Source organism: Hyperolius riggenbachi, chromosome 3 (assembly GCF_040937935.1).
Source record: "Hyperolius riggenbachi isolate aHypRig1 chromosome 3, aHypRig1.pri, whole genome shotgun sequence".
Taxonomy (NCBI): Eukaryota; Metazoa; Chordata; class Amphibia; order Anura; family Hyperoliidae; genus Hyperolius; species Hyperolius riggenbachi.
In genome coordinates this window covers 413,145,219-413,166,160 of record NC_090648.1, presented here as the reverse complement: position 1 = coordinate 413,166,160, position 20,942 = coordinate 413,145,219, and the positions used below count along the sequence as shown (strand labels likewise).

Below are 20,942 nucleotides of genomic sequence, written 5' to 3'. Positions count from 1 at the left end.
TCTAGTCGCCACCCAGCGACGGTGAACACGCATCAGCAGAAACAAAGTATGAATGCAATCGCCAGACTGGCGATTGCCAACAGACACAAGACTGAGCAGGACAGAGCACGAGAGTAGCAAAAGGCACAGCAAGCAACAACAATAAGAACATCAAGGAAAATAACAAACGCTAGCTAAATGCGAACACCGCACTCATTCGCAACAGCAAATGCGTTTAAGCACGATCACCGCGCGTTAGGCGCCCAGTGATAAGCGTGCCACCCTAACTAACCAACGTACACAAACACGAAATAGAGAACGCAAACGCTTGCTAAACGGATACCTCACCGAGCCTACAGCAAGCGTTCGTACCAGACAAGACAGACAGACAGATGGGGCTACCAGTAGCAACTGCTGCTCTGGCTAGCACCCCTAATGCAGACTATAGAAGGAACCACCGCTGCTACCGCTAGAGCGGATGCGATCCAGACAGACAAACAGATGGGGCTACCAGTAGCAACTACTGCTCTGGTTAGCACCCCTAAGGCCAGGGCCGGCCCGCCCATGAGGCGGGGTGAAACCTTTGCCTCAGGCGGCACTTCTGGGGGGGCGGCACCCGCCCCGTGGGTGTGAGGGGGCCGCCCGAGCTGGAGGGGATAGCGGGCAGGAAGGGGGTATTGGGCCTAGTGGCGGGGAGGGGGTTCGGACCCCCCCCCTCCCTCGCCTGGGTCCCCCGACCTCCGCTCCCCTCCTGCTTTAAAGAGTTACGTCGCTGCATTGTAAAAGGCAATGGGCGGGGATCACTCACCTCTTCCTCGTTCCAGCGTGCGCTCCAGTGACGTCACTTCCTGCTACGCCGCAGGAAGTGTCGTCAGTGGAGCGCACGCTTAACGAGGAAGAGGTGAGTGATCCCGCCCGTTGCCTCTTACAATGCAGCCAGCGACGTAACTCTTTAAAGCAGGAGGGGAGCGGAGGTCGGGGGACCCAGGCGAGGGAGGGGGGGGTCAGACCCCCCTCCCCGCCGCTAGGCCCAATACCCCCTTCCTGCCCGCTATCCCCTCCAGCTCGGGCGGCCCCCCCACACCCACAGCTTGAGGGGGCGGCGATTTGTTTCAAGATTGCCTCAGGCGGCATAAAGTCTAGGGCCGGGCCTGCCTAAGGCAGAATACAGAAGGAAGCACTGCCACTACCACTAGGGCGAATGCAATCCAGACAGATGGAGCAGCCAGCAGCAACCGCAGCTCTGGCCTACACTCCCAGACAGACAGAACGATTTCCTGTCGACCGCCGCTGGCGACAAGACAATCGAAACAGAGAAACAGAACAAGGCAATACAAGTAATACAACCTGACTGCAATAGAGGGATGCCTAGTGCAGTCCCCAGGAATACTCTAAGATAATCTTTAGCAAACAATAGCAAGGCTGACACTCCAGGCGTTTTTTAGCAGTAACAAACCATCATGACCAGCAAAGGATCCTGGGAGAACATGGTATTTATACTGCAAGCCTTCAAAGGAGACAGCTAGGCAATTTGCATGACAAGTATATGCAAATTCCTCAGTGACAGAGCAAGTCTGAAACTTGCAAAGTAAAGACAGGTCTCTTTTCCAAAGACCTGCAGCCCTCAGACTTAAGGAATGGTCAAACAGCTGTCTGCCTGTGCAGACAGCTGAGTGGATCATTACACCAGTCTTTTAGGGTATGTCTCTACCAGCTTTGCACATCTAGAGACTGAAATCCTTGCCCATTCTTCTTTACAAAACAGCTCCAGCTCAGTCAGATTAGATGGACAGCGTTTGTGAACAGCAGTTTTCAGATCTTGCCACAGATTCTCGATTGGATTTAGATCTGGACTTTGACTGGGCCATTCTAACACATAGATATGTTTTGTTTTAAACCATTCCATTGTTGCCCTGGCTTTATGTTTAGGGTCATTGTCCTGCTGGAAGGTGAACCTCCGCCCCAGTCTCAAGTCTTTTGCAGTCTCCAAGCGGTTTTCTTCCAAGTTTGCCCTGTATTTGGCTCCATCCATCTTCCCATCAACTCTGACCAGCTTCCCTGTCCCTGCTGAAGAGATGCACCCCCCGAGCATGATGCTGCCACCACCATATTTGACAGTGGGGATGGTGTGTTCAGAGTGATGTGCATTTTGGCCAAAAAGTTCCATTTTGGTCTCATCTGACCAGAGCACTTTCTTCCACATGGTTGCTGTGTCCCCCACATGGCTTGTGGCAAACTGCAAACGGGACTTCTTATGCTTTCTGTTAACAATGCCTTTCTTCTTGCCACTCTTCCATAAAGGCCAACTTTGTACAGTGCATGACTAATAGTTGTCCTATGGACAGAGTCTCCCACCTGAGCTGTAGATCTCTGCAGCTCGTCCAGAGTCACCATGGGCCTCTTGACTGCATTTCTGATCAGCGCTCTCCTTGTTCGGCCTGTGAGTTTAGGTGGATGGCCTTGTCTTGGTAGGTGTACAATTGTGCCATACGCCTTTCATTTCTGAAATATCGCTTAAACAGTGCTCCGTGGCATGTTCAAGGCTTTGGAAATCTTTTTGTAGCCCAAGCCTGCTTTAAATTTCTCAATAACTTGATCCCTAACCTGTCTTGTGTGTTCTTTGGACTTCACGGTGTTGTTGCTCCCAATATTCTCTTAGACAACCTTTGAGGCCCTCACAGAGCAGCTGTATTTGTACTGACATTAGATTACACACAGGTGCACTCTATTTAGTCATTAGCACTCATCAGGCAATGTCTATAGCCAACTGACTGCACTCAGATCAAAGGGAGACGAATAATTATGCACACACCACTTTGCAGTTATTTATTTGTAAAAAATGTTTCGAATAATGTATGATTTCCATTCCACTTCTCATGTGTACACCTCTTTGTGTTAGTCTTTCATGTGGAATTCCAATAAAATTGCTTCATGTTTGTGGCAGTAATATGACAAAATGTGGAAAACTTCAAGGGGGCCGAATACTTTTGCAACCCACTGTATGTCCTCCTGGAAGGAGGTTCTACTTACGGGACCCTCTGATGAACACATGGGGACAGCAAAGTGAATTCAATTTGCTATTCGTTACATGCATTAGTGAATATAGATCATCATACTCCTAACACTTGGGCATATGTCGCACATTGAGACTTGCATTAAATGATTGTGGAAGTGTTTCACATCTCTTGAATAATATTTGCAGCACTGGCTAGCTGCCCTCTGTTATGCTAAATAATGTATATTTTCGAATGTGATGTGCTTCTGTTGTCTCTGTGGGATGTTACTCTATCTCTGTAAAACTTTGTTCATAAATAAAGAATCTTTAAAAAAAATTTGAAATGTTAAATGACAGTAATCCTCTTTGGCTGCCTATTTTTCCAAAAGTTATGGTCTTTCTTAAAGAGTCTTTGTATACTAAGTGTTCCGTCCTCGGTGTTCAGTGTGTGTAAATTTTGAAGTACTGTAATTCATCCTTGTTCTAATACTTGCAGATAGTAAGTTACTAAGCTTCTTATGGTGGCCATACATCAGGTGACTTGGCGGCCAAACGACCATCAGATTCGATTATTTTAATCAAAACGTATGAAAATCGGTGCTGCCAAGTGCATGCCTGACTGACAATGCGACCACGCATGGTGCAAGATGTTGGACCGACTTGCTCGATTGGGTGTGCAATTTGCGACGATTGACGAATGCGACAAAACCCCCGGCACTGTCCCCCCTAATTAAATATGTAATACATTACCTTTCCGCCGCCCCTGCTTGTCTCCGCAGGCTGCGGGCGCATCCGTTGAACCTAGCAGTGTGCAGTGTATGTTGGATTGTCTGCCTTAAGACATTGCCCCCAGCAGAGCCTAGATTCACCAGGATGGCATTGATGGTGATCCTTGAATTCTTTTTCACCTCTCTCACTATCCTCCTGGCCAGCACAGGTGTCATTTTTAGCTTCCAACCACGTCCTCTGAGATTTTCCACAGTGCGGAACATCTTGTATTTTTTTAATAATACTTTGCACTGTAGCCACTGGAACTTGAAAACATTTACAAATGGCCTTGTAGCCCTTTTCTGACTTGTGAGAAGCCACAATGTGCAGCCGCAGATACTCACTGAGCTCCTTTGTCTTAGCCTTGACTGTCCACAAACCAACTGCAGAGAGCTGCTGTTTTTTACATGTTGAGTTGATTATAACAGCTGTTCCCAATTAATCAGGGTAATTAGGTTGCTTTAGAACACCTTGGACTATTTGGAATAGTATAGAACTTTGGATTTTCCCACAGACTGTGACAATTTGTGAAGGGTGTGAATAATTTTGGACTGGACACTTTTTGCTCAAATGTAAATAAAAGCTGCAATTTTTTTTCCCACAACAATGCCGCTTGTACATTGTCTTATTATCTTTTGGGAGATGCCTATGTCTTTCCCATCAAAAAACGACTTGCTGGTTGAGTAAAAGAAACTTTAAGTCAGAATTTGCCAGGGGTATGAATAATTATGAGCAGCACTGTAGCTGTCTGAACGGCAAACCGTGGCACAATTCAGACAGAGATGACAGCTCAAATTACAGTTGCTCATTACTTCCAGATAAGGGAGAATTAGACAGGCTGTTATCTCTAAATATATCTCTGTGTTTACCTTCTCTACTGTGGAAGTGTTTAAGTTTTCTTTTAAGATCCTATGTAATTGTCTAAAATTAATATCTAGCGGGAGTACAGGGGTCTTGCAACTTCTATGAAAATGTAATTAGTTATCTTCCGTATTGTTATACTATTGACACATCCACAGCAGAAAGCCTCTTTCTTGCCCCCCGCTTCCATAGAACAGAACAGGCTGCTCAGCAGACAGGTGGGTAATGTGTATCTATTGCTGTCATTTCCAAACTGTTACCCAAAATGCTAAAGGTAATCATTACTTCCATTAACAGTAGTTGAGCATTTGTGTTTGCTTAGTCTCTTGTGTGACATACCGTAAAATACATTCAGAATTCAAGAAATGTTTTTTTGTATGTAGGATACAGCACAGTAATATCACATTTGGTATGGCTACATTCATTCAGCTGTCTTGCCCTGGAAGCAGAGCTGCACTTATGTTTGCACAAAATCTGCAACAGACAGACAGACAGGAAGAAGAATTGAACCATTGGGAATGTGAGTGCACAGAGAGCTTCACACTTTACTCCAAACTTCAAAGGTATACTTTTATGTGACAGGGTCACTTTAACAAGGATAATTATTGACGTTTTATGAATGCATTACTGTGTGGGTGGGTAAATTAGTATGGTGAGGGTTATTACAACCTTGGGTAATTTCCAAACTAAAAAAATGTTTTAACACAGTAATACAACATACATAAACAGCCTGTAGGCTGTTCTTAAATTAAGTATGTAATTACTGGCATTCAATAGTAACTAATGACTCACTGACATGGTTATCAGTTGTGGTATTCATTCCCAGTATAAAAAGATAGTTGTGTAATACAATAGTGACAATAACTACTGTGACAAAACTGTGACAAAACATGTAAAAAAGCAGCCTGACTGAGCATTTTACTTTGTCATTTATTTAAAGGGAACCTAAACTGAGAAGGATGTGGATTTTTCCTTTTAGAATAATACCAGTTGCCTGACTCTCCTACTGATCCTGTGTCTCTAAGGCCCCGTTCACATTGCACGCGTTCCCGTCCGCGTTTCGGGAACGCGTGCAGGAGGCCGACACGCACGACATCAGACAGTGCATAGAGTGCACTGTCTGATGTTCACACTGCATGCATTCCGGACCTGTGCGGTCCGGGAACACATGCTGCACGCGTTTCCTAGCAAAACGCGCGGCTGTCCCATTCACTTTCAGTGAATGGGATCAGCCACGCAACGCACAGAGACGCACATGACGTGCGTTCCTGTGCGTTGTGTTCTGAACGGAACGCGCCTGCGTTCTGTGATGTGAACGGGGCCTTATACTTTTATCCACAGCCCCTCAACAAGCATGCAGATCAGGTGCTCTGACTGAAGTTAGACTGGATTAGCTGCATGCTTGTTTCAGGTGTGTGATTCAGCCACTTCTGCAGCCAAAGAGATCAGCAGGACTGCCAGGTAACTGGTATTGTTTAAAAGGAAACATCTATATCCCTTTAATAAAAAGCATGTGTTTATGTCTGACCCTAAAAATCTATAGATTGCATAGTCTTAAATGATAACATATGACCGGGTATTGACAGTCCAGTGGACGGAAACACAAAGGTACAAGGTCAAAGTTTTGTGCCTAATTTGGATACTTTCGGTGAGTTTACAGCTACCGTGAAAATGAATAGATCTGTAAAAGGTCTAGGTCCAGGTAGTGGGTCCTGCACCAGTTACTAATTGATCTGACATTGCAGAGAGGTGGGCTTTGTCATGGCTACCCTTTAGGACAGATGTTGATCTGAAGCTATCTGACGCAAGTGGTAATTTTGCCATCTTGACCATGGAAAAGTATTTACCGGAATACAGTAATCAAAAGCAAGATAGGTGTGGATAAATTAAATAAATAAATAATAATAAAAAAAAAAAATATATATATATATATATATATATATATATATATATATATATATATATATATATATACAGTGGTGTGAAAAACTATTTGCCCCCTTACTGATTTTTTATTCTTTTGCATGTTTGTCACACTTAAATGTTTCTGCTCATCAAAAACCGTTAACTATTAGTCAAAGATAAAATGATTGAACACAAAATGCAGTTTTAAATGATGGTTTTTATTATTTAGTGAGAAAAAAACATCAAAACCTACATGGCCCTGTGTGAAAAAGTAATTGCCCCCTGAACCTAATAACTGGTTGGGCCACCTTTAGCAGCAATAACTGCAATCAAGCGTTTGCGATAACTTGCAACGAGTCTTTTACAGCGCTCTGGAGGAATTTTGGCCCACTCATCTTTGCAGAATTGTTGTAATTCAGCTTTATTTGAGGGTTTTCTAGCATGAACTGCCCTTTTAAGGTCATGCCACAACATCTCAATAGGATTCAGGTCAGGACTTTGACTAGGCCACTCCAAAGTCTTCATTTTGTTTTTCTACAGCCATTTAGAGGTGGATTTGCTGGTGTGTTTTGGGTCATTGTCCTGCTGCAGCACCCAAGATCGCTTCAGCTTGAGTTGACGAACAGATGGCCGGATATTCTCCTTCAGGATTTTTTGGTAGACAGTAGAATTCATGGTTCCATCTATCACAGCAAGCCTTCCAGGTCCTGAAGCAGCAAAACAACCCCAGACCATCACACTACCACCACCATATTTTACTGTTGGTATGATGTTCTTTTGCTGAAATGCTGTGCTACTTCTACGCCAGATGTAACGGGACACGCACCTTCCAAAAAGTTCAACTTTTGTCTCGTCGGTCCACAAGGTATTTTCCCAAAAGTCTTGGCAATCATTGAGATGTTTTTTAGCAAAATTGAGACGAGCCTTAATGTTCTTTTTGCTTAAAAGTGGTTTGCACCTTGGATATCTGCCATGCAGGCCGTTTTTGCCCAGTCTCTTTCTTATTGTGGAATCGTGAACACTGACCTTAATTGAGGCAAGTGAGGCCTGCAGTTCTTTAGATGTTATCCTGGGGTCTTTTGTGGCCTCTCGGGTGAGTTTTCTCTGCGCTCTTGGGGCAATTTTGGTCGGCCGGCCACTCCTGGGAAGGTTCATCACTGTTCCATGTTTTTGCCATTTGTGGATAATGGCTCCCACTGTGGTTCGCTGGAGTCCCAAAGCTTTAGAAATGGCTTTATAACCTTTACCAGACTCATAGATCTTAATTACTTTTGTTCTCATTTGTTCCTGAATTTCTTTGGATCTTGGCATGATGTCTAGCTTTTGAGGTGCTTTTGGTCTACTTCTCTGTGTCAGATAGCTCCTATTTAAGTGATTTCTTGATTGAAACAGGTGTGGCAGTAATCAGGCCTAGGGGTGACTACAGAAATTGAACTCAGGTGTGATAAACCACAGTTATTTTTTAACAAGGGGGGCAATAACTTTTTCACACAGGGCCATGTAGGTTTGGAGTTTTTTTTTCTCACTAAATAATAAAAACCATCATTTAAAACTGCATTTTGTGTTCAATTATGTTATCTTTGACTAATAGTTAATGGTTTTTGATGAGCAGAAACATTTAAGTTTGACAAACAAAAAGAAATAAGAAATCAGGAAGGGGGCAAATAGTTTTTCACACCACTGTATGTATATATATATATATATATATATATATATATATATATATATATATATGATCAGGGTCGTAACTAGACTTGATAGGGCCCCCATTCAAAAAATGATAGAATGGGGCCCCCTTGTGTCACGGAAGAGCCGTGAAAAAATATAATCGCAATTGTTTTTTGTGACGGATTGCAGAGAAACCGGTTTCCCCGCAGCAACATGCTTCTGGTTTGTCTGGACCTAGTAGTGCACACAGATGGAGAGCTACGCGTGCGCGCGCCGCAAGACAGGCTCTTTATGCCAATAGGAGAATGGTCAGCTGATCGAGGCGGTCAGCTGATCCCAGCTCAGCAGGTGATTGGTTGATGGGAGCTGGGCGGCGCTGTGGAGCGCTTTAATATATGTATCTCTTGCTGTTCAGTTGCTGGTTGTCTGGCGTTGCGAATACCTATGTGTTAGCACTCAGACCTTAGTCAGATCCTTCAGTGTGGTGGAACCAGGAGGACCTGGGAATCCACACTTAGCCAGTTCACTGTATTATTCTCTGTGTTATTCTCTAGCATAGTTCCAGGGTGTAGAGACCACGGACCTCACACCCCAGACTAGGAATATTGTATATCATCTGTGTTATTCCTTAGACCAGTTCCAGGATGTAGAGATCACGGACCTCACACCCCAGACTAGGAATATTGTATATCATCTGTGTTATTCCTTAGACCAGTTCCAGGGTGTAGAGACCACGGACCTCACACCCCAGACTAGGAATATTGTATATCATCTGTGTTATTCCTTAGACCAGTTCCAGGGTGTAGAGACCACGGACCTCACACCCCAGACTAGGAATATTGTATATCATCTGTGTTATTCCTTAGACCAGCCCCTGGGTGTAAGACCACGGACCTCACCCTCAAGACTAGGCATTATTGGATATCTGTTATGAATTGAATCTTTCCTGACTTCTCTTCTGTTTTCTGATTCAGTACCTTCGCACATCTGATCTACTGTTGCCGACCCTGCCTGTCCCTGGTTACCGAATCTGTCTCCTGTCTCTTTACTTTATCTGCCTGTGTGTTGCCGACCCGGCCTGCCCGACCCTTCTGGCTGTCACCCAACCTTTGGGTGCTCAGTCCTCCTGCAGGGGTCCCCTGCTCCTCAGAGGGGGGCCCTGCTGCAAAACCAGTCGGGGACTCTCCCTCCTGGAGCCCTTGACTGCAGTAGAGTCTTTCTCTACTAATTGGACCACCTGCTACCCCAGTTGTTCAATTCCTACTGTTACACCAAACACTTACACGCTTCAGGTGTCTAGAGGTTAGTACTATATCTGTATTATTGGTGATTCTGCAGATCATCCATAATCAGGTATAAATCTGTATTCTTGGTGATACTGCAGATCACCAATAATTAGATTCTCTCTGGTTGCTGACACCTATCGTTACAGAACGCCAGACCAAAACAAAATGGACGCACTTAGCAGTCGTCTTGACACACTCACCACCTCGGTGGAAAATCTCATCAGAGTGATGGACGGTCAGCAGGCCCAGATCTCTGCTTTATCTGGGTCACTACAAGTCCTTCAGACGACTGTAAATTCAGTGCGATCCCCTCCAGTCACAGACTTAAGAATGTCTGTACCCGAAAAGTTTTCTGGCCATAGATCTGACTTTCAGAATTTTAAGAATCGTGTAATGTCATATTTTGAACTGAGGCCTAACCTGTCAGGAACAGAGGTACAGAGAATTATCTTTATTAAGACCTTACTCTCAGGGGATGCTCAGACCTGGGCGTATAATTTAGCGTCAGGACATGAAGCACTCAGGTCTGTTGAGGAGTTTTTCAAGTCCATGGCCATAATTTATGATGATCCAGACATTGCCTCTACCGCTGAACGGAAGTTGAAAACCTTGCGTCAAGGCAAGGATCCAGTGGACAGGGCCGGCCCGCTCATGAGGAGGGGTGAAACGTTTGCCTCAGGCGACAAACTTCTAGGGGCGGCACCCGCCCGTCCGTGAGTGCGGGGGGGGCGGCCGCCGAGCCGGAGGGGTAGCGGGCAGGACGAGGGTATTAGGCCTAGCGGTGGGGAGGGGGGTCGGACCCCCCCTCCCTCGCCTGGGTCCCCCGATCTGCGCTCCCCTCCAGCTGTAATAGGAAGCAGCCGATGCCCAATCGTAAGAGGCACGGGCGGGGAGGACTCACCTTATCGGCGTTCCAGCGTGCGCTCCACTGACGTCACTTCCTGCATCGCCGTCCACTTACAATACAGTGGGCGGCGATGCAGGAGGTGACGTCAGTGGAGCGCACGCTGGAACGCGGATAAGATGAGTCCTCCCCGCCCGTGCCTCTTACTATTGGGCATCGGCAGCTTCCTATTACAGCTGGAGGGGAGCGCAGATCAGCGGCCTCCCCGGGGGGGGGGGGGGGGGCGACGGCGGCAATTTTTTTAATAAATATGCCTCAGGCGGCAAAAAGTCTAGGGCCGGCCCTGCCAGTGGACGTTTATGCAGATGAGTTCAGGAAGTGGTCGGTGTCGGCTAGGTGGGGGGCTTTTGCGTTGCTGGATTGTTTTCTATCAGGGTTGTCAGATGCAGTCTCTGAATTGATGTTGGGATATCCTGAACCGAAAACCATTGAGGAAGCAATCTCTTTCGCAGTACGGGTTGATCGTCGGGTACGATATAAAAAACAAACCCGTGGTAAGGACAGGATCAGATATGTCTCCTATGCCACTCCTCCGCCTGCCTCACCGCCACCTGAGCCAACGCAAATAGGTCAGTCTAAATTGACGCGGTCAGAAAGAAATCGCAGGAAGACAGAACAGCTCTGTTTATACTGTGCAGAGGAGGGTCATAGAGTGCAGAATTGTCCCAGGAAGTCGGGAAACGCTGCTGCCTAGGAGTAGTCAGAGGTAATACCCTAGGCGCGCAGTCTTTACCTCTTCATAACAATCGTCTGCTACTTCCCTGTTCTGTCACATGGGAAGATCAGACTGTCTCCACTGAAGCTTTCATTGATTCCGGTTCAGCAGCTAATTTTATAGATTACGAGTTTGCTAAAAAATTGGGAATACCCATGCTCCCCTTGGATCAACCGATCCTGGTCACTGCTGTAGATGACTCTCCTCTGCAGAGTAGACACCCCTTATCCCGTACTCCAAGTTTGCAACTCAGTGTGGGGGTATTACATGGGGAGAGTCTGCAATTTCTGGTTTTGCATATGGCAACCTCTACCATCATTCTTGGCATGCCCTGGTTACAAATTCACTCACCTCAGATAGACTGGGTTTCAGGTCAGCTAACGAGCTGGTCATCCCATTGTTATCATCATTGTTTAGCGAAAGTAACCTTGGGTAATACCAACATTCAGGTTGAAGGTGTACCGAGACAATACGCAGAATTTGCTGACGTCTTCTGTCCTAAGTCAGCGGACAAACTTCCCCCCCATCGTGCCTTCGATTGTCCCATCGATCTAAGATCTGGTTGTATGCCGCTCAGAGGTCATCTTTATAACCTGTCTGGGCCGGAGAAACTAGCTATGCAGGAATACATCAGGGAAAACTTGGCGAAAGGGTTCATTCGTCCCTCTCGTTCACCAGCAGGGGCAGGTTTCTTTTTTGTAAAGAAAAAAGACAGAGGCCTCCGTCCTTGTATTGATTATCGAGGCCTGAATAAGATCACAGTGAAAAACCGCTACCCTTTGCCATTGATTGACGATTTGTTCACGCAGGTGACCAACGCCAAGATTTTTTCCAAGCTAGATCTCAGGGGTGCATACAATCTAGTCCGCATCAGGGATGGTGACGAATGGAAGACGGCCTTCAACACACCCGACGGGCATTACGAGTACCTGGTGATGCCCTTCGGGTTGTGCAACGCACCGGCCGTCTTCCAGGAGTTAATTAATGAGGTGTTCAAGGAAGTGTTGGGGAAGTTTGTTCTGGTCTACTTGGACGATATACTAATCTTTTCGTCCAATCTATCTGAACATCGCCAGCATGTCAGATGGGTATTAAAGAAGTTAAGACAGAATCAACTTTATGCCAAACTGGTGAAATGCCTCTTTGAGGTAGAGTCAGTAGCCTTCTTGGGGTACATTATCTCCACTTCTGGTCTCTCGATGGTCCCAGGGAAAGTTTCTGCTGTCCTGGAGTGGCCTCAGCCTGTGGGGCTGAAGGCACTTCATAGATTCCTGGGGTTTGCCAATTACTACATAAGGTTCATTAAGGGGTACTCTACCATCATCTCCCCTCTCACCAGTCTCACCAGAAAAGGGGCTGACACTCATCACTGGTCACCGGAGGCTCATGCGGCCTTTTCAACCTTAAAAAAACTGTTTTGTTCTGCCCCGATACTGAGGCATGTTGATGTCGCCTTTCCCTTCATCGTGGAGGTTGATGCCTCAGAGGTGGGGGTGGGAGCTGTGTTGTCTCAGAAGTCAGGCTTGCAGGGCAAGCTGCACCAATGTGCCTACTTTTCTCGCAGATTTTTACCCGCCGAGAAAAACTATGACATCGGCAACCGGGAGCTCTTGGCCATCAAATTAGCTTTTGAGGAATGGCGACACTGGTTAGAGGGTGCAGAACACATTATCACTAGAGTTGGGCCGAACGGTTCGCCTGCGAACGGTTCCATGCGAACTTCAGTGGTTCGCGTTCGCGTCCCGCAGGCGAACCTTTGCGGAAGTTCGGTTCGCCCCATAATGCACATGGAGGGTCAACTTTGACCCTCTACATCACAGTCAGCAGGCCCAGTGTAGCCAATTAGGCTACACTAGCCCCTGGAGCCCCACCCCCCTTATATAAGGCAGGCAGCGGCGGCCATTACGGTCACTCGTGTGCTGCCTGCGTTAGTGAGAGTAGGGCGAGCTGCTGCAGACTGTCTCTCAGGGAAAGATTAGTTAGGCTTAACTTGTTCCTGTCTGGCTGCATACCTGTTCTGTGAACCCACCACTGCATACCTGTGCTGTGAACCCACCACTGCATACCTGTGCTGTGAACCCACCACTGCATACCTGTGCTGTGAACCCACCACTGCATACCTGTTCAGTGAACCCACCACTGCATACCTGTGCTGTGAACCCACCACTGCATACCTGTTCAGTGAACCTGCCACTGCATACCTGTTCTGTTCAGTGGACCCGCCACTGCATACCTGTTCATTGAACCCACCACTGCATACCTGTGCTGTGAACCCACCACTGCATACCTGTTCTGTGAACCCACCACTGCATACCTGTTCAGTGAACCCGCCACTGCATACCTGTTCTGTTCAGTGGACCCGCCACTGTATACCTGTTCAGTGAACCTGCCACTGCATACCTGTTCTGTTCAGTGGACCCGCCACTGTATACCTGTTCATTGAACCCACCACTGCATACCTGTGCTGTGAACCCACCACTGCATACCTGTTCTGTGAACCCGCCACTGTATACCTGTTCTGTTTAGTGAACCCGCCACTGTATACCTGTTCTGTTTAGTGAACCCGCCACTGTATACCTGTTCTGTTTCGTGAACCCGCCACTGCATACCTGTTCTGTTCAGTGGACCCGCCACTGTATACCTGTTCAGGGAACCCGCCACTGCATACCTGTTCTGTTCAGTGGACCCGCCACTGTATACCTGTTCAGTGAACCCGCCACTGCATACCTGTTGTGTTCAGTGAACCTGCCAGTGCATACCTGTTCTGTGAACCCGCCACTGTATACCTGTTCTGTTCAGTGGACCCGCCACTGTATACCTGTTCTGTTTAGTGAACCCGCCACTGCATACCTGTTCTGTTCAGTGGACCCGCCACTGTATACCTGTTCATTGAACCCGCCACTGCATACCTGTTCTGTTCAGTGGACCCGCCACTGTATACCTGTTCAGTGAACCCGCCACTGCATACCTGTTCTGTTCAGTGGACCCGCCACTGTATACCTGTTCAGTGAACCCGCCACTGCATACCTGTTCTGTTCAGTGGACCCGCCACTGTATACCTGTTCATTGAACCCACCACTGCATACCTGTGCTGTGAACCCACCACTGCATACCTGTTCTGTGAACCCGCCACTGTATACCTGTTCTGTTTAGTGAACCCGCCACTGTATACCTGTTCTGTTTAGTGAACCCGCCACTGTATACCTGTTCAGTGAACCCGCCACTGCATACCTGTTGTGTTCAGTGAACCCGCCACTGCATACCTGTTGTGTTCAGTGAACCTGCCACTGCATACCTGTTCTGTGAACCCGCCACTGTATACCTGTTCTGTTTAGTGAACCCGCCACTGTATACCTGTTCTGTTCTGTGAACCCGCCACTGTATACCTGTTCTGTTTAGTGAACCCGCCACTGTATACCTGTTCTGTTTTGTGAACCCGCCACTGCATACCTGTTCTGTTCAGTGGACCCGCCACTGTATACCTGTTCAGTGAACCCGCCACTGCATACCTGTTGTGTTCAGTGAACCTGCCACTGCATACCTGTTCTGTGAACCCGCCACTGTATACCTGTTCTGTTCAGTGGACCCGCCACTGTATACCTGTTCAGTGAACCCGCCACTGCATACCTGTTCTGTTCAGTGGACCCGCCACTGTATACCTGTTCATTGAACCCACCACTGCATACCTGTGCTGTGAACCCACCACTGCATACCTGTTCTGTGAACCCGCCACTGTATACCTGTTCTGTTTAGTGAACCCGCCACTGTATACCTGTTCTGTTTAGTGAACCCGCCACTGCATACCTGTTCTGTTCAGTGGACCCGCCACTTTATACCTGTTCAGTGAACCCGCCACTGCATACCTGTTGTGTTCAGTGAACCTGCCACTGCATACCTGTTCTGTGAACCCGCCACCGTATACCTGTTCTGTTTAGTGAACCCGCCACTGTATACCTGTTCTGTTTAGTGAACCCGCTACTGCATACCTGTTCTGTTCAGTGAACCCGCCACTGTATACCTGTTCAGTGAACCCGCCACTGCATACCTGTTGTGTTCAGTGAACCTGCCACTGCATACCTGTTGTGTTCAGTGAACCTGCCACTGCATACCTGTTCTGTGAACCCGCCACTGTATACCTGTTCTGTTCAGTGAACCCACCGCATCAGTGCGCATACCTGTGCAGTTAAGTGAACCCACCTACCTACGTGAGTGCACGCAGTGTGATATACCACTCCGTGCATACCCGATATGGACAGAACAGGTAGAGGAAGAGGTAGTGCCAGAGCCAGAGGAAGGCCACCCGGCAGATCTGCGCGAGGTCGTGTAAATGTAATTTCGTGTGGACCTGGCCCACAGTACAGTGCTCGGAAGAAGGCACGTCCCATCACCTCCCAAGATTGTCAGGACGTGGTTGAGTATTTAGCGACACAGAACACCTCATCTTGCTCAGCCACCAGCGCTACTACTAGCACCACTTCCGCTGCATTTGACACTTCGCAAGAATTATTTAGTGTTGAAATCACTGATGCACAGCCATTGTTGTTACAGCCAGATGAATTTTCACCAGCTCATATATTTGAGTTACCCGGCAACACTATGGATGTAACGTGTAAGGAGGATGAAGGACCTACTGATGGTGAATGTTTGGATTTGTCTGAGGCAAGCGAAGCTGGGCAGGATGATTACGATGATGACGATGATAGGGATCCTCTGTATGTTCCCAATAGAGGAGATGAAGAGGGGGACAGTTCAGAGGGGGAGTCAGAGAGTAGTAGGAGGAGAGAAGTTGCTGAAAGAAGCTGGGGCAGCTCTTCGTCAGAAACAGCTGGTGGCAGAGTCCGGCACCATGTATCGCCACCTATGTACAGCCAGCCAACTTGCCCTTCAGCATCAGCTGCTGAGGTGACGGTCCCCATAGTGCCCACATCCCAGGGTGGCTCAGCGGTGTGGAAATTTTTTAATGTGTGTGCCTCAGATCGGACCAAAGCCATCTGTTCGCTCTGCCAACAAAAATTGAGCCGTGGAAAGGCCAACACTCACGTAGGGACAAGTGCCTTACGAAGGCACCTGGAGAAAAGGCACAAACAGCAATGGGATGGCCACCTGAGCAAAAGCAGCAGCAGCACACAAAAGCAAAGCCACCCTCCTTCTCCTCTTCCTCCTCCATCAGGTGCATTATCTGCTTCTGCCGCTTTCTCCCTTCCACCTTCACAGGCACCCTCCTCCACTCCGCCTCTGCCCTTGAGCGGTTCCTGCTCCTCTGCCCACAGCAGCAGTCAGGTGTCCGTGAAGGAAATGTTTGAGCGGAAGAAGCCAATTTCGGCCAGTCACCCCCTTGCCCGGCGTCTGACAGCCGGCGTGGCGGGACTGTTAGCTCCACAGCTGTTACCATACCGGCTGGTGGACTCTGAGGCCTTCCGTAAATTTGTGGCCATCGGAACACCGCAGTGGAAGATGCCAGGCCGCACTTATTTTTCGAGAAAGGCCATACCCCAACTGCACCGTGAAGTTGAGAGGCAAGTGGTGTCATCTCTTGCGAAGAGCGTTGGGTCAAGGGTACACCTGACCACGGATGCCTGGTCTGCCAAGCACGGGCAGGGCCGCTACATTACCTACACAGCCCATTGGGTGAACCTGGTGGTGAACGATGGCAAGCAGGGCGCAGCGGACCAAATTGTGACACCTCCATGGCTTGCAGGCAGGCCTCCTGCCACCTCCTCTCCTCCTGCTACATGCTCTTCGCTGTCCTCCTCCTCCTTGGCTGAGTGGCAGTTCTCCTCTCCAGCTACACAGCCCCAGCTCCGCAGGGCCTATGCTGCATGCCAGGTAAGACGGTGTCACGCCATCTTAGACATGTCTTGTCTCAAAGCGGAGAGTCACACTGGAGCAGCTCTCCTGGCTGCTCTTAAGAAACAGGTGGATGAGTGGCTGACCCCGCACCACCTGGAGATAGGCAACGTGGTGTGCGACAACGGCAGCAATCTGCTTGCCGCTTTGCATATGGGGAAGCTGACACACATACCCTGCATGGCACATGTCATGAATCTAGTGGTTCAAAGATTTGTGGCAAAGTACCCTGGCTTAGCGAATGTCCTGAAGCAGGCCAGGAAGTTCTGTGGGCATTTGAGGCGGTCTTACACAGCCATGGCACGCTTTGCGGAAATTCAGCGCAAAAACAACATCCCGGTGAGACGCTTCATTTGCGATAGCCCGACTCGCTGGAACTCGACCCTGCTCATGTTCTCCCGCCTGCTAGAACAGAAGAAAGCCGTGACCCACTACCTCTACAACTACAGTAGAATGAAACAGTCTGGGAAGATGGGGATGTTCTGGCCCGACAACTGGACACTGATGGAAAATGCATGCAGGCTCATGCGGCCGTTTGAGGAGGTGACCAACCTGGTGAGCCGCAGTGAGGGCACCATCAGCGACTTAATTCCCTACGCTTACTTCTTGGAGCGTGCTGTGCGTAGAGTGGCGGATGAAGCTGTGAATGAGCGTGACCAGGAACCGTTACGGCAGGAACAGGCATGGGACCAATTTTCATCAGACCCAGCTGTTTCCTCAACACCTGCGGCAGCACAGAGGGGGGAGGAGGAGGAAGAAGAGAAGTCGTGTGCAGAAGACGAGTCAGACTCAGAGGATGATGAGCAAGGTGTTTCTTTGGGGGAGGAGGAGGAGGAGGAGGGGACAGCGGCAGGAGAACAACCTCAGCAGGCATCGCAAGGGGCTTGTGCTGCTCAACCTTCCCGTGGTATTGTTCGCGGCTGGGGGGAGGAGGTTGACTTACCTGACGTCACTGAGGAAGAGCAAGAGGAGATGGAGGGTACTGGATCCGACTTTGTGCAGATGTCGTCTTTTATGCTGTCCTGCCTGTTGAGGGACCCCCGTATAAAAAACCTCAAGGGGAATGAGCTGTACTGGGTGGCCACACTACTAGACCCTCGGTACAGGCACAAAGTGGCGGACCTGTTACCAACTCACCGGAAGGTGGAAAGGATGCAGCACATGCAGAACCAGCTGTCAACTATGCTTTACAATGCCTTTAAGGGTGATGTGACGGCACAACGCCAGCAAGGTACCACTGCCACTAATCCTCCTCCCGTGCCCACGCAGTCAAAGACAGGACGCTCCAGCGATCTCATGGTGATGTCGGACATGCGGACGTTCTTTAGTCCAACGCCTCGCCGTAGCCCTTCCGGATCCACCCTCCACCAACGCCTGGAACGGCAGGTAGCCGACTACCTGGCCTTAAGTGTAGATGTAGACACTGCTGTGAACAGCGATGAGGAACCCTTGAACTACTGGGTGCGCAGGCTTGACCTGTGACCAGAGCTGTTCCAATTTGCCATCCAACTTCTCTCCTGCCCTGCCGCAAGCGTCCTGTCAGAAAGGACCTTCAGCGCAGCTGGAGGCATTGTCACAGAGAAGAGAAGTCGCCTAAGTCACAAAAGTGTTAAGTACCTCACCTTTATCAAAATGAATGAGGCATGGATCCCGGAGGGCTGCTGCCCGCCCCAAGACTAAGTCAGTCCCCGCACACACAGCATCTCTGCCTGCACGCCGTGTGACTGGCTGCCTGGCCTGCCCCAAGAAGACTAAGTCGCTCCCAGTCCCTCCACACAGCATGTCTGCCTGCAGGCCGCTTGACTACCTTTTCCGCCACCACCAACAGGGTCCGGGACTCCTGGCGGATTGCTGAATTTTTTAGGGCGCTGCTAGCAGCGGCCGCTGTAATAATTTTTCTGGTGCGTGTACATGACTGCCTAATTTTTCTGGCTGCACTGCGGGCAGCTGCAACAACAAAAGAAAAGGCATGTACATGCGCCCATTCCCCTTCGTGATCATTACCTTACCGTGGTGAAGGGGCTTGCGTATCACAATGAAGCAATGACCGGCGCCTAGATGAGTGTCTCGGGGGGCATACCCACGATAATAAGGTCGTTGCCTCATTGTGGTCAGACCAAATTTGATCAGCTGGACAGTCACTGTTCTGTCATTCAGCTACATCAGCCAGGCGACCATATGGGCTGTAAAGCCACCAAAACCTGCACTCTCGCCATGGTGCGCACCAGTCCATCACGGCCGTCACTACACAAACAGCTGTTTGCGGTGCGTTACACGGTGAGTTTGGTGTGTCGGTGTGAAGCAGTACCTTAATTACACTACCTGATTGATGTATACACATGCAAGATGTTTGAAAGCACTTTAGGCCTGTCATTTAGCATTCAATGTGATTTCTGCCCTTAAAACGCTGCTTTGCGTCAAATCCAGATTTTTCCCTGGGACTTTTGGCATGTATCCCACTCCGCCATGCCCCCCTCCAGGTGTTAGACCCCTTGAAACATCTTTTCCATCACTTTTGTGGCCAGCATAATTATTTTTTTTTTTCAAAGTTCGCATCCCCATTGAAGTCTATTGCGGTTCGCGAACTTTAACGCGAACCGAACCTTCCGCGGAAGTTCGCGAACCAGGTTCGCGAACCTAAAATCAGAGGTTCGGCCCAACTCTAATTATCACAGTTTACACAGATCACAAAAATTTTGAGTATATTGAGGGGGCTAAGAGACTTAGCCCTCGCCAGGCCCGGTGGTCCCTGTTTTTTGCAAGATTTAGATTTGTAATCACGTATACTCCCGGAAGTAAGAATGTCAAGGCCGATGCTCTCTCCAGGTGTTTTGAGCCCGAGTCAGTGCAGCCTGCTGCCCCTGAGACCATCCTACCCCCAAAGGTAGTTTTGGCAGCCACTGAGACATGGAGAGATTGGACAGCCACTTTGAGTCCCAGGATGTTCCAGAGGGGAAGCCTGAGGGGGTCATGTTTGTGCCACTGCCTTTCGTCTTACAAATCCTGCAATTCTTTCATTCTCACAAGAATGCTGGTCATCCTGGAGCCACCAGAACTCAGGATCTATTAGCTAGATGTGCCTGGTGGCCTACTTTGGCTACAGATTGTAAGGAGTTTGTAAGAGAGTGTGCGGTATGTGCGAGGAGTAAGCCCTCTCGTCAGGCCCCCGTTGGCACTTTACAGTCCTTGCCAGTCCCCAATGAACCCTGGACTCATATTTCCATGGATTTTGTGGGTGAACTCCCTCGGTCTGAAGGCAAGTCGGTCATTTGGGTGGTAGTGGACCGTTTCAGTAAGATGGCACACTTTGTCCCTCTGAAAGGACTCCCCTCGGCCCAGGAATTGGCTGATCTCTTCATACAACACATCTTCCGGCTGCATGGCATTCCGGAAAATGTAGTGTCAGATCGGGGAGTCCAATTTGTTTAAAAATTTTGGAGGGCCTTTTGCCATCAGTTAGACATGGAACTCGCGTTCTCATCAGGCTATCACCCACAGACCAACGGTCAGACCGAGAGAGTTAACCAATCTCTGGAACAATTTCTCAGGTGTTATGCTGCTGATGCGCAAACCGATTGGGTAAAGTTCTTGCCGTTTGCAGAGTTTGCGCACAACAACCTGAAGAGCTCTTCTTCTGGGTTCTCCCCATTCCAGGTGGTGTCAGGGAGATCACCTAAGTTTGCTCCCTTGCCGGTCGCATCTACTCCGTTTCCAGCTCTGGAGGATTGGCAAAGGGCCCTGAAAGAGATTTGGGGAATGGTTGAGAGGAACCTAGGGAAAGCTTTCCAAACCCAGAAGAAGCAAGCAGATAAACATCGGTCTATAGAGTGGAGTTTCTCTCCAGGAGATTTGGTGTGGGTGTCCACTCGTCACTTGACCTTAAAGCAATTGTCACCCAAGCTGGGCCCTAAGTTTATAGGACCTTTTCCAGTGGCCAAGAAAATTAATAATGTCACATATGCTGTTGATCTCCCAGCCAGTATGAAAGGTGTGAGATCATTCCATGTGTCCCTG

The 20,942-nt window shown here is 48.6% G+C and overlaps 1 protein-coding gene across 4 annotated transcripts in view; it reads left to right on the top strand.

The window, feature by feature from the left end:
- Window positions 1-20,942, top strand: part of SHROOM1 (shroom family member 1) — a 217,279-nt gene that overhangs the window by 36,793 nt on the left and 159,544 nt on the right. For 3 of the 4 annotated variants that reach the window (XM_068277467.1, XM_068277469.1, XM_068277468.1), the window contains one exon: window positions 4,987-5,166. The exons of the other annotated variant lie outside the window; for it this stretch is intronic. The gene's annotated coding sequence lies outside the window, so the exon portion shown is untranslated. The remainder of the gene's footprint in view (window positions 1-4,986; window positions 5,167-20,942) is intronic. 4 annotated transcript variants of the gene reach the window in all.